The sequence below is a fragment of the Amphiura filiformis genome, chromosome 12 (assembly GCF_039555335.1).
Source record: "Amphiura filiformis chromosome 12, Afil_fr2py, whole genome shotgun sequence".
In the NCBI taxonomy this organism is placed as follows: Eukaryota; Metazoa; Echinodermata; class Ophiuroidea; order Amphilepidida; family Amphiuridae; genus Amphiura; species Amphiura filiformis.
The window spans coordinates 39,203,839-39,217,574 of NC_092639.1; the positions used below are offsets into that span (position 1 = coordinate 39,203,839).

Sequence of the window (13,736 nt, forward strand, 5' to 3'; positions counted from 1 at the left end):
TCCGAAAGACCCCCTATATTTAACCAAAATAGAGCTCCGAAAGACCCTTGATTTTGATAATTTAAGCTCTCAAAGACCCCAAAATTGCTCACTCCTCATATTTCTGGTTATTCAAACAGAACTAATAAATGTTGTCCAACAATGTTTATTACAAACAAAATTACAGACAATTTGTATGTATGCTAGTATTTCATCAATGTGACCAAAATAATAGTGTTGTCTTTCTTTCTTTCCTTCTTTCTTTCCTTCTTTCTGTTTCGTTCTATTTTTTTCTTGGCAACCTTCGGTACAATTACAGAATAGGGTGCAACTTGCTAGACTTGAGTCCAGTCCTCGTTTACAGAGTTTAGGGTTAGGGTTAAGGGCAGGGCTGGAAAAAATGAAAACTTCCCTTCAAAAAAACAAATTTTCCTCCAAATTCTTATGTATTTGTTTAACAACCTTAATTTCCCTCTAACTTCCAAAGTTCCCGGAAGGAGCTTCCCACTTTCCACACTTTTTCCAGGCCTGGTTAAGGGTTGGGGTAGGGCAGTCTTGTAATAAGACTAGTAGAGTTGCACCCTATTCTGCAATCTCTCCTAATCTTTCCCTTCCTTAATTTCTTTCTTCTTTTGCTTACACCCATTTCATTGACTCCTGTTGATATCAGCATTAGGAAATTCACCAGAGTGTATATTTATAGATTATTAGAACAGGGAAGTGAGAGTAAAACTAGAACAAGTATTCACGCACTAATAATCTCTGCAAATGGCAGACATGAAAGTAACAAAATAAAGTAATAGACAGCATCTGACAGAACAGAATGTGTAAATTGGATCAAATAGGGCGCACATATTGCATAATTTCTGTTAAGAATTGTCGGTAGGTTAACTCGCCCAGAACTTACTCATTTACTGATTGGTTAATTACAAGATATACCATAAAATTCTGTTTATAAGCATATACCGTATTATCTGTAATAAATGCTCCCCTCTAATAATAAACTCTTCCCTCCAATTTTTCACAAAAATGCAAACATTTCCATGCCATATCATGTGAGTATTGCTCTTGCATCAGTCATGTTGGTGACAATCGCTAAATTGCATGGACAAACCTATGACTCAAACTTCCATCCATTTCATTGCCTAATTATGAAGAATTTCACTAATGCACTTACAGGTGTAATTTGTTGTAGTTTACCACAAAAATGTAATTTTCCATGCAATCCCATGCACGCCACTATTAGTAGTAGTACCGTATTAGTATAGTCGTAAATCCCTCCTTTCAACAGGAGCACCATCAGGAAATTGAATCCGATTTTAAAGTGTTTTTTCACTTTGAATAAACAAAATGCAATGCCCCAAGGCGTGTATTACAGACTGATTCTAACCATGTTGCTGATTGGCTTAATAAATCATAGCCTTCTTGTAGCCAATCAACAGGTAGTATTCATGGAGTATTCTACCACCATTCTATTCTAACCATGTAGCTGATTGGCCCAATAAATCATATATAGCGTTTGTGTAGCCAATCAACAGGTAGTATTCATTGGGTCAATTTCTGTAGAAGCACTGCATCATATATATCCAGAGCAGCTATAACGCCTTACACAAATATACCTTGGCGGGATAAATCCACATGACAAAACCCCAAGCTACATAATGCAAGGAATAAGTCTTTACCAAAATACTAAAATCCATCCCCATATACTCATGTTCGTTTAACAAGACATCTGAAACAAATCATTGATACACATGGCATGCCCTACAGTAAAAGCTTACCTTGAACTTTAGGAATCACAACAGAAAAAACAAAAAAATCCAAAACAAACCGGTAACTTGTTGTTGTTACTGCTGTTGTTGTTCAGGGTTCGGTTTTGTTTTTGCCGGCAAAGTGTCTGGATGGCAAAAATGGCAAAAACTTGAATGTTGAATGCACTAGTGAGCAATGAAAACCCATGCCTTTAATTTCTTTTAAGAAATTAAAGGCATATTAAAATATGTTGTAATCTGGCCTTAGTACACTCCAGAAATTAATTTTCTTACAAAATAATTAGTTTTGAGATGAAAAAAGTGGAAAATTTATCACTTTTTTTTAGTTTTAGCCAACAAAAATTGCTTTTGATGAGCGGGGAAAAACATGGCTAAAACCATGGTTTTTCTACCTGCAGCAAAATCCTGCGAATTCTGCTGTTGTTGTTGTTGTTATATTTTCTCATTCTGTACACATGCTTAACTAATTTTGACCCAAAAACTCTCACCATCAACAACAACTAAAGTTCAAGGCAAACTATTACTTCATATATTTCTCATTTCAAAAGATAAATCAAATTTGAGTCGCCACGACAGTGTTAAGTGTTTGTTTTGATTAGAAGCGATGTATAATGATGCTGCCATATTGTTCTTTAAGCAAAACAAAGGAGTGATGAATTTTGAGGATATCTAAGGTGGGGTAAGCTGCACAGGATACTTCATCAATGTGGTCCTTTATTATAATCCAGATCAATAATTAATGTGGATTTGTCTATACAGCGCAATGAGGGTAATCTCAAGATCAAAGTGGACTTGTGTAGCACACTTTGAAACTGTCTACACAGATCTAATGAGCTCTAATGCAGTAAACATGGTGAATGTTGCAAGAAGTGGAAACAACTGCAAAAAAATTTGCTATTCATAATTCACTACTTCCATGACTAATCAAGTCTTAGGGTAGAGCTTGGTTGCACCAATGGGCATTGAACCAGTCATATCACACTGTGTTAAGGTGGAACGATCCTAATGAAACTTTTTTTTAATTTTAATACTTTTCATTTGTTTTTGTCCATAAAATCAAAATACATGGTAAATTATGCACATTCTGGTACTCTTTGTATAAATTATGCAAATAAGGGATCCAAAATGGCCGCCAATGGTGGCCATTTTGGACATTTTTGATGCGCTCTCCTGAAGAAAGGAAACCACAGGCCAACATGAAACTTGTATTTATGATGTTTAGACAATTCTGTATGCACTGATGTTTTTTGGTTTTTTTTAATTTGTGGATAAAAGGAAAATATCACAAATTGTCAAAAATGACATTTCATAGGGGTCTTTCTACCTTAAGTTACTGCCTTTCATGCCAGTACGAGGCTTTACCCAATATGGCGGAACTATGCAATGGGGAACGAAGCATGAAAGCTTAATGCATTGCACTGAGGAGATGCAATAATTGTTGCCATGGACGAGTGTTGCTTTTACGCATTCACTGTATTGAGGTATGCCAGGTTAAATAAAATGCAGGCCACAGAGGGTACAGAACAGGCCTCAAAATTCAGGGAGTTCATCAAGGCCATATGGCCTCTATGCCCTCAGATTTGGCCTTGGTGCCCCTTATTTTCAAAGCATTCTTCAGTATTTATAGTGCCCTTTGCTCAGTGGCCTTGAAAATATGTGACCCGCTCTGATAAAACAAACCAGAAACAAGTCCCATTTTTGACATTTCATGATTTGAATAAAAATGTAAGCACTAGACAGTAAGTTCTAAAATGATACCAAAATTATATAAATAGCATCAATACTTTTCAAGATATGGATAATTTTGTAAATGATACCTTGATATTTTTGCCAAATTGCTATTCTGAGTAATCGGACATTTAGTTTCCTGCCTTACACAGGAATGAATAGGGATTATCATAGTTCAACTGTTAATTATTGATTAAATAAACCTCTTTTTAATAAGTACTTTCAAGTATTTGAAAGTCCACATAGGCTCAAAGTCAAAAACCATGAAATTAAGAATTCCAAAATTAGATTTTTTTTCTTTTACGGTAATGTCATCTTTAAAGGCATATAACTCAAAAACATGTCTGGCGACTTGTTCCCGGTTTTGTTGGAGCTGGTCACATTATGTGCCCTTGAAAAATTAACTTCAAGAGGCCTGTTCCTTGAGTAGACAGTGCCATTGTCTGAGAGGCTTTTGGAGTAACACAGAGACTAAAAATAACATAAAATTTTCATTAATATAAATTGCAACTGTCTGATATAATTCAGATAATGAAAATTGATGATGAGGTCTGTTCACATCGAGGGTGTTTGAAACAAAACAACACTAAATCACAATTACATTGCAAAATCTTGAAACCGCTGAGGCGCTAATGGGTTTCTTTGTTTCATTTCTAGACGATAATGGGTTTATTTGTTTCATTTCTGAATGCAAACTGGCGGATTCACCTTTGTTAAACAAAAACTGTCCAGAAATATTTAACCATCTACTTCATCTCCTAATCTTCATCTTCTTCTCTTCCTTTTGAACTTCTTGAATTACGCATCCCAAAAAAGTTTAAAAGCAGATTATTGTCCATAAAAGTAGCCTGTCTAGTAAAATTTCAGTTTGGTAATGTTTTTAGGAGCTTTCAATCCTAGCAGGATCTTTGTCAAAGCCAAAACATCTTAAAGAATTTACCAAATTACTTACTGGCAGACCCAGGCTTAAGGGGCACAAGTTCCTTAAAAATCTGCAACTTAGCCAATTTTAGGGTGCTATCAGCCATGGCTGAATAAGGCAATTAAAAAAACCTTGTTCTACGTGCCTGACTTGCCCAGATTTAGCAATTTTGAGATTTTTTAGCTGTATATAAATTAAAACAGTATTTGTTTTTGGCCGAAGAGGATTGGTATTGATCTTTTATCAGATTTTTAAAGCTTTGAGTGATCTTTAGGGTCATTTAGCCTCTGCCCTTATCAATAATTTGACCAGGGCATAGGCGGCAGAAGGGGGCACTCCCCTAAATTTCTGCAAGAGGGGGTGTGTCCACAATATGTTTGTCCCCCAACCCCACCCCTAAATTTTAGATCTTGATCATAGAGCTTTGTGAAACAGGGCCCAGGTCCTGATGTGTGAAATGTTTGCGACAAACAGGGCATAGGAAAAATATTTCCTGTCTGGGAACTTAAACTATGTTGCTTTAAATTTTCTGTGAAATTCGCGAGCGCCTTGTCGCTCGCCCTTAACTGGCGGATTCACCTTTGTTAAACAAAAACTGTCCAGAAATATTTAACCATCTACTTCATCTCCTAATCTTCATCTTCTTCTCTTCCTTTTGAACTTCTTGAATTACGCATCCCAACAAAGTTTTAAAGCAGATTATTGTCCATAAAAGTAGCCTGTCTAGTAAAATTTCAGTTTGGTAATGTTTTTAGGAGCTTTCAATCCTAGCAGGATCTTTGTCAAAGCCAAAACATCTTAAAGAATTTACCAAATTACTTACTGGCAGACCCAGGCTTAAGGGGCACAAGTTCCTTAAAATCTGCAACTTAGCCAATTTTAGGGTGCTATCAGCCATGGCTGAATAAGGCAATTAAAAAAACCTTGTTCTACGTGCCTGACTTGCCCAGATTTAGCAATTTTGAGATTTTTTTAGCTGTATATAAATTAAAACAGTATTTGTTTTTGGCCGAAGAGGATTGGTATTGATCTTTTATCAGATTTTTAAAGCTTTGAGTGATCTTTAGGGTCATTTAGCCTCTGCCCTTATCAATAATTTGACCAGGGCATAGGCGGCAGAAGGGGGCACTCCCCTAAATTTCTGCAAGAGGGGGGTGTGTCCACAATATGTTTGTCCCCCAACCCCACCCCTAAATTTTAGATCTTGATCATAGAGCTTTGTGAAACAGGGCCCAGGTCCTGATGTGTGAAATGTTTGCGACAAACAGGGCATAGGAAAAATATTTCCTGTCTGGGAACTTAAACTATGTTGCTTTAAATTTTCTGTGAAATTCGCGAGCGCCTTGTCGCTCGCCCTTAACTGGCGGGTTCACCTTTGTTAAACAAAAACTGTCCAGAAATATTTAACCATCTACTTCATCTCCTAATCTTCATCTTCTTCTCTTCCTTTTGAACTTCTTGAATTACGCATCCCAACAAAGTTTAAAAGCAGATTATTGTCCATAAAAGTAGCCCGTCTAGTAAAATTTCAATTTAGTAAAGTTTTTAGGAGCTTTCAATCCTAGCAGGATCTTTGTCAAAGCCAAAACATCTCAAAGAATTTACCAAATTACTTACTGGCAGACCCAGGGAGAAGGCTTAAGGAGCACAAGTTCCTTAAAAATCTGCAACTTAGCCAATTTTAGGGTGCTATCAGCCATGGCTGAATAAGAAAATTAAAAAAAAAACACCTTGTTCTACGTGCCTGACTTGCCCAGATCTTGAAATTCTGAGATTTTTTTTAGCTGTATATAAATAAAAACAGTATTTTTTTTTGGCCGAAGAGGATTGGTAAAATATTTGATCTTTTATCAGATTTTTAAAGCTTTGATTGATCTTCAGGTCATTTAGCCTCTACCCTTATCAATAATGTGACCAGGGCATAGGTGGCAGAAGGGGTACTCCCCTAAATTTAAGGGGAGATGTCCACAATATGTTTGTCCCTTTGTGAAACAGGGCCCAGGTCCTGATGTGTGAAATGTTTGCGACAAAATTTATACACTGGTTCTGATAAAATGTAAGTAAGTGTAACCATCTTTTCTCAACATCTGATGTGGGATATGCAAATATTAGACAATAATTTGTCCATACCTGATCACTTGTTGAAATATGTGATGCAATCAAGCTAAATGAGTCTGCTGTCGACCAAATTCAAAATTCAGTTTTCAATTTCATTACATGTGCCATTCTCAGAGCTTTATTTTGCTGAAAAACACATCATAATTAGACTTACCGTTCCAGAGATAATGACCCTTTTAGTGTTGTTCCGAACAATAAAATACAAAAGAAGTTGAATACTCTTATTAAATAAATCTCTCAAGATTAATATTACTAACATAAGACTCATTTTGCTTATCATATCACATGTTCCTACATGAACCTTGTGGCATATTTCATGTAATCAATACCGTCTGCATTTAGAAAATCAAATCAAATCATAATGAGTGATAAACTACATAGAAAGCTCAAGGGTGTCTATTCCACAGTGATCTACATATAATATTTTGAGCAATGACTAACGCTGCATTATGATTCCACATATGGCCCAAGTAGCTCCAAATGGACAATGCTCGACATGCATGTCCAGAAATCATCAACCTGGGGCTGGTACATGTAGTTCACCTGAGAGGCTCAGGTAAAATGGTACCAAAACTTGCCTAAAATAGGCTGATTTGGCAAGATATTTGGTAAAAACAGATGGCTCAAGTACGCAAAGCCTCAACCTTTTTTTGTTGCAAATGCTACAATAAATACTTGAACCAAATGCATCTACAGTCATATTATGAGCCATGTACAATAGTTTTACAAAGAGATTCCAAATTTTGCACTAAACAGGTTCAAAATCCAGGTAGAATTTCCTCTTTTTACATCCTTTTGTTTCACTTTTCCAACATTTTTGCAAAGGAATCCCGGTTACGCAGTGAATTGGATACAAGAACCATATGGGACTTCCCCTCATTTTTCTTGTACGTACTTGCGGCCTAAATAGATCAAAGTATATTAGTAACACCTTCAGGTAACATGCATAGATATCAACCACCTGACGGCTCTCATAAATAAAAGCACATTTACTACAATGTTCAAGATGTTTAACATGTCACCATTAAGCTACTTGCACGGTTCCGCCATTATGCACTATGTGCGGGAGAGCCTCGAACTGGCAGCATACATGAAAGGAAGAATTATGTAACCTTACACAGAACGTTATGACTAGTTCAATTCCCATTCATGTATGCTGCCAGTTCGAGGCTCTCCCCACATAGTGCATAATAGCGAACTGCAAGTAGCTAATAGTAGCAAAAGAGAGTCTTATATGCATTGACTGCTTTTTACAAGATTTTGAAACTAAACACATTACATGGCCACAAAAACTAGCTACCCCAATCTTTTTAAGACCCTAACTCCAAACCTGTGCATCACTAAAAGCCATAAAATGTAGTGACCTCATGTATCTGCTTTAATATGTATTGTATTTTTTGCAAATAAATTCCAAATTTCACACTAAGCAGGTTCAAAATCCAGGTAGAATTTCCTCTTTATACATCCTTTTGTTTTGCTTTTCCAACATTTTTGCAAAGGAATCATGGTTACACAGTGAAATGGATACAAGAACTATATGGGACTTCCCCTCATTTTTCCTGTACGTACTCCATGGCCTAAATAGATCAAAGTATATTAGTAACACCTTCAGGTAACATGCATAGATATCAACCACCTGACGGCTCTCATAAATAAAAGCACATTTACTACAATGTTCAAGATGTTAAACATGTCACCATAAGTAGCAAAAGAGAGTCTTATATGCATTGACTGCCTTGTACAATATTTTGAAAATAAACACATTACATGATCACAAAAAGTAATAAGACCCTAAAGGTTCGTTCATACTACCACTGCATTTGCGATGCGTTGCTTTGCGATGCCGATATATCGATTACTTTTGCCGCAACTCAACGCAACTCGTCGCATTTCCAAGTTAAAATGTATTTAACTTCATTGCGATATCGCAATGCAGTATTTTGCAGTACGATGCAGTGCAACAACGCACCGCATCGCAAAGCAACACATCGCAAATGCGGTGGTAGTATGAACGAACCTTAACTCAAAACCTATGCATCAAATTTTCAGAATGAAGTAACGAGGCCAATATTTCTTTTCACTTTTGTCGATTCTGGTCCTCTCTGTTTTGAAACATGTTAAATACCTTGGATACCATATTTCAGCACCGACAGTTCAACTGAATATTATATTTTGAAGTTGAAGGGTGATATAACATTTTACAGTATATATTTTTAAATATATATCCTATAATGCAACATGATTTCATGCGTAACCACAGAATTAGAGAAGGAGAACCTGGTAGTATAGTATACTATTACAGGTACCTTTAACTAGTCTTTTTATTTCTTCTAAACTGAAACCCTCATGCAGAATTTGCATTGATATGTGAAAACTAAATTTAAAGCTATTTTATTATATATTTCCACATGAGATAAAAGAACCAGGATAGACTTTATTTTCACAGCATAAAATTTTCACATATGGGGGAAAATAGCATTTGATTAATTTTTTTAAATACCGAAATGTCATGCTCTGCAATATCAAATAACAACTGCAGAAGCTATCTATGTGATGTTATCATGTCATGCCAAACTTGCTTTTGCTTTTCATACATGTACCATGGTATTGGTATGCCCGGCTAGCGGTACTCTGTACAAATAGCTTCTGAGGACAAGACCTGTGTTACAGTTGCATCCCCTGCTTTGTACGCGTTGACCCAGGTCACGGTCTGTCTACGTGACAAACAGTGCAGGTCAGTCAGTTGCAATCTGTCTGCTGCCATCCCAGTAATAGATCTGACAGTCACTTTTTGTACCGTTTGCAGAGCGTGACGTCTGCATAACAACAGGCTCAACAGCCTAATATGGGCATAACGGCTCCGCCCAATGAACCACATACATCCAATAACACCGCTTTTTTTGTAGCTACATCACATTATAGCTCATTCATATCATTACATATTCACAATCACCTTTCGGCATTTGCGGCATCAGGTACCGAGCTCACACTGTCCTCATTTTTGTGATCGAAGTAGCGCCTCTCTTAATTTAGTACTCTCAGGGTACGCTTGTATTCTGCATTCTTATTGTGTGTGCCACATCATGGATTATAGCCCTTCTATTTGGGCTTTTCCATTCAAAATCCACACTACCCCTGTGGAAGGTTTTGAAAATATGTCAAATAGAATGAACACTTATGAAACTCACCCTCCCTCAGTGGAAGATTCAGGCTGAATCTTTCTCAGCGGCAGCATGGAAATAAACTGAAGCTGCATAATGTGTTCATTCCATTTGAAATTCCTACTCCCCCTATGGAAGATATATCCAAAATCTTCCACATGGGTAGTGTGGATTTTAAATGGAATAGCTCATTTTCCAGAAACAATAAATTTGTTTTGTTTTCAAATTGATAAAATATAACAAAACAGAGCATGTAAATGCCATATTTTAAATTAAATTCAGTGACCACCAAACAGCTAATTGGTTTAAACGAAGGCTCAAAATATACAGGGCTTCTTGGCGATTTACCCTCTAATTTCATAAAATAACCCTGTGAATAAAATTATATTGGCAATGGCAAAAAGTAAACCCAAGGGCAATTTTTGGTAGAATGTATTTAAAAAAACCTCATCATAACATAAACAATTTTGAGGACAGGCTTAAAGGTGGTTGACCTGATCAACACTCAACAGCCTCGTTTCATCCCCCATATTTTTTGCATGAAAACTGAGATTTTGGTATCAGAAGAAACCTATTTTTCTCATTACCTTGAAGTAAAATTTCACGCCCATGATGTTTTGTGTAGATGGTGTGAACATAAACGTGGTCAATCGTGATAATCACAACCGGTAGTATATATTATATACCTCATCTAAAGATTCCCGCCATCTGATTGGTTAAAAGAGCGGGCATAGTTTTGACTATGCCCGCAAAAGCGGGCATAGTTCTGCGTGTGCTTTGTTCCCAGCGTAAAATGATATTACGCACGCGTTAATGTTTTCGCGCGCTATAATTAGGCGGAAATCGTCTGTGCCGTTCGCATTGAAACTATTCACTTTCTCTTTCCAAAATCGATGCTTTTAACCAAACAGATGACAAGAATCTTAAGATTTGGTATATAAAACAAATATTGACTGCTTTTTATTTGAGGTGCGGTTAAAATTATAGGCCAGCGGTGATCTCAAAACCATGACTATGCCCCTATAGTCATGGTTTTGAGATCACCGCTGGCCTATAATTTTAACCATGCCCCTCATAGCAGTCAATATTTGTATACTATCCTATACCGCATTAATGCACACATTTTTGCTTCTCACATCAAACCACCGAAGCAATAAAACTCCAAATTTGGAAACATATTGTTTTAATAATTGGCCTCAATAACAGAACATGGCCAAATCAAACCACACTCCTCATATCGTATATCCTACTACATACCTGAGTGTAGAAATCCTTTATAGATGACCACAGCACTAAATACCTTGGTTTGCTGTTAGTACACCCAGATGTTAATTATATTCCTTTATAAGAATAGTAGTTTCCTGGCACTGGGAGTGTAGTAGTGTAGTGAGACAGAATATGTGCGGACTCACAAAGACCTGCAAAACCAATCAGATAACATAACATAAGACTAATCAATAGCATGCTATATATGCGTTATGCTTTTTAGGGTCAGTTATAATGGATGTAAACACCATGCATTCACAAATATTGTTCTTACAATGATAATCAACAAAACGATCCTTACAATCATGTACAAAATCAGATAACTAAACACAGATTGATCAATAACATGATGTATATTGAGCTTTTGGGAATAGTTATGAAAATGTGCGGCGGGTTAATAACATAACAAAGACATATTGGCAATTTTTTTTTCAATACTAATCAATATCATACCAAATTGGTCTTCAAAATGGCTATGTGTCAAACTGTCAACAAATTTCTAGACTTGAAATTTTTTTAAACAAGAGTGGCTTGGCTCTGACAGCGATTGTCCAGAAAACACCCGTCTGGGACACCGTTAGTGCACCACCAATCGACAAAATTGTGTATGGCTTCAGATCAAAAATGTGGCAATTCACTTCACTAGGTTAGCGATCAATCGCCATTAACCATTACCACTCTCACAAGTTATATAAAGTTGGTCTTAACACTGGGTTGGTCCTGATGTCGTAGGCATAGATCCCGAGGGTGGGATAAATCCCCCCTATATTTTTACGGGGGATGGTCCATACAATCATCAACCCATGTTGACGCCTGTATGTGGGTTTCTGACCAATTAACCTTATATTTGGCCATTTTAGCCCCAAAAGTGCAAATTTATTCCACTTTTGAACCATATTTCATTAGTTTAGCTTCAAAATGGCAAAATTAAGCGCGTATTTGTAAAATGAACTATTTACTTCAAGAAATTTTTTCCAACCCCATCCTTCACATTGTCAAAAAGAAATCTACACCACTGCCTAAAGTATTTAGGTAAACATATTTAGAATGGCAAAGACTTGATGAACCCAACAAATTTGGGCAAATTACTCAGTTTTGGGAGGGAAAAAAAGCAAGTTTTTTTTCCAAAGCAAAATTCACTGAAAATGGACTACAATTACTGTTGTTCATTCAAGCTCCAAAGTCGCGCAACAGCTGCAGAAGTGCAGAAGCCATTATCAAGTCGGAGGCCCCCGATAGTTCAACGACTAATAATTATTGGAACTACCATATCATGGGCTGGGCAACCCCATAATCAATGCTTTCTGTTGTTCAGGCAACTGTTTGTCAAAGTCACAGGCAGATGGTCAACATGACATGTTATTTATTTTCAAATCAATAATAGCGTTACAAAAATTCTCATTATTTCATTGATATTTCATATTTCATATGAAATTTATTGGTAATAATTATTGATTATGCATTGTGGCCAATGTCATGGTACTCATAAGCGTTGGAATTACGGAAAAGTAAATTGTACAGTATACACGTACAAAGGTAAAATTCTCATTTTGTTGAACTAGCAGTGATCTTAGTGATCTTCATTTCATGAACCTCTTTGGCCCTATCACAATAATTTTAAATTATGACTTTATGTCGAACTTCACTCTGTTGACCTACATGTACAAAGACAACAAATTTGGCTGATTCCATTGAGGTGCAAGTTGGGACATGTGTAAACATTACAAATATGCACAAAAATCAGGTTTGAAAAAAATGAACCAACTTCATATTATAAGATCGTACATTATGGCTTTACAGTTTGTCCACTCTGAAGTACAAAGTGACAACGCGCGCGTATACAGCGCGTTAACAGTGCGTAGTGCTGCGTCTCTGCTGCAAGTATGCATGCCTTCAAAGTCGGCACATTGTTTGCGTCCACGTCGGTACTTTGTACTTCAGAGTGGACAAACTGTAGGCTTAAAATTACTAATAGATCTAAAAGCTCTCTTTTGATTGGTTTATACTGACAGATGATCATAGAATGTACAGAACTTAGCCAATCAGGGGCACTTTAAGAAAGGCAAAAGTCCCACATGGTTAATTTCCTTAAGAATGTCCTTCTTTACAGGCATCTCATCACCTTCACTACAGTGATAATACCCTACTATTATGATATCATGCCATTGAGTTCATGTATCAGCAGGTATCACTGTTAATGTGTAATTAAATTAAATCATTGGAATCTCATATCCATGTCAAGTTCACCTCACTCTAAATATCATGTAAGCCGATTTATTATTATCTTTAATATTCCACTGAAACAAGTCATGTTTTGCTGTAAATCATAGATTATTCCCATAAAACATTGTGAGGTTTATTATGATTGTGATGATTTTGGTCTTTAAAAAGTTTTGCAAAAACTTGACCTCTATTGAAGATCTGCAGAATTTTGCTCAGAGGTTTGTGCTTTTCAAAACATGAAAACATGGCATTGTTCAATTGGTTAGGCAAAAAAAAATGTTTGGTTGCCCTCAGCGACCGACCGCAAAAAATTAGAAATCTAGGATTGACCTACTGACCTTCCAAAGTTTTATCTTGGAAGGGCAACCAAACCATTTTTTTGGCCTTACTTTCTTGTAATAAACCTAAAATGTTACCAAAAGTAACATATCACTAGAGTGACACATGTACCAGAAGACTACACAAACAAAATAGTAATTGCCCATCTTTGGAAGATAATAAATTCAATTTCAACAAACACCTTTCTTTCTGCAATTATGCAAGTTGTAAAAAGCAACTTCTAAAAAA

General features: G+C 36.4%; 1 protein-coding gene across 3 annotated transcripts in view; it reads right to left on the reverse strand.

Moving 5' to 3' along the window:
- LOC140166173 (hippocalcin-like protein 1) overlaps positions 1-13,736 on the reverse strand; it is a 290,306-nt gene that overhangs the window by 116,523 nt on the left and 160,047 nt on the right. For all 3 annotated transcript variants that reach the window (XM_072189574.1, XM_072189575.1, XM_072189573.1), the window contains exon 3: positions 10,938-11,098. The gene's annotated coding sequence lies outside the window, so the exon portion shown is untranslated. The remainder of the gene's footprint in view (positions 1-10,937; positions 11,099-13,736) is intronic.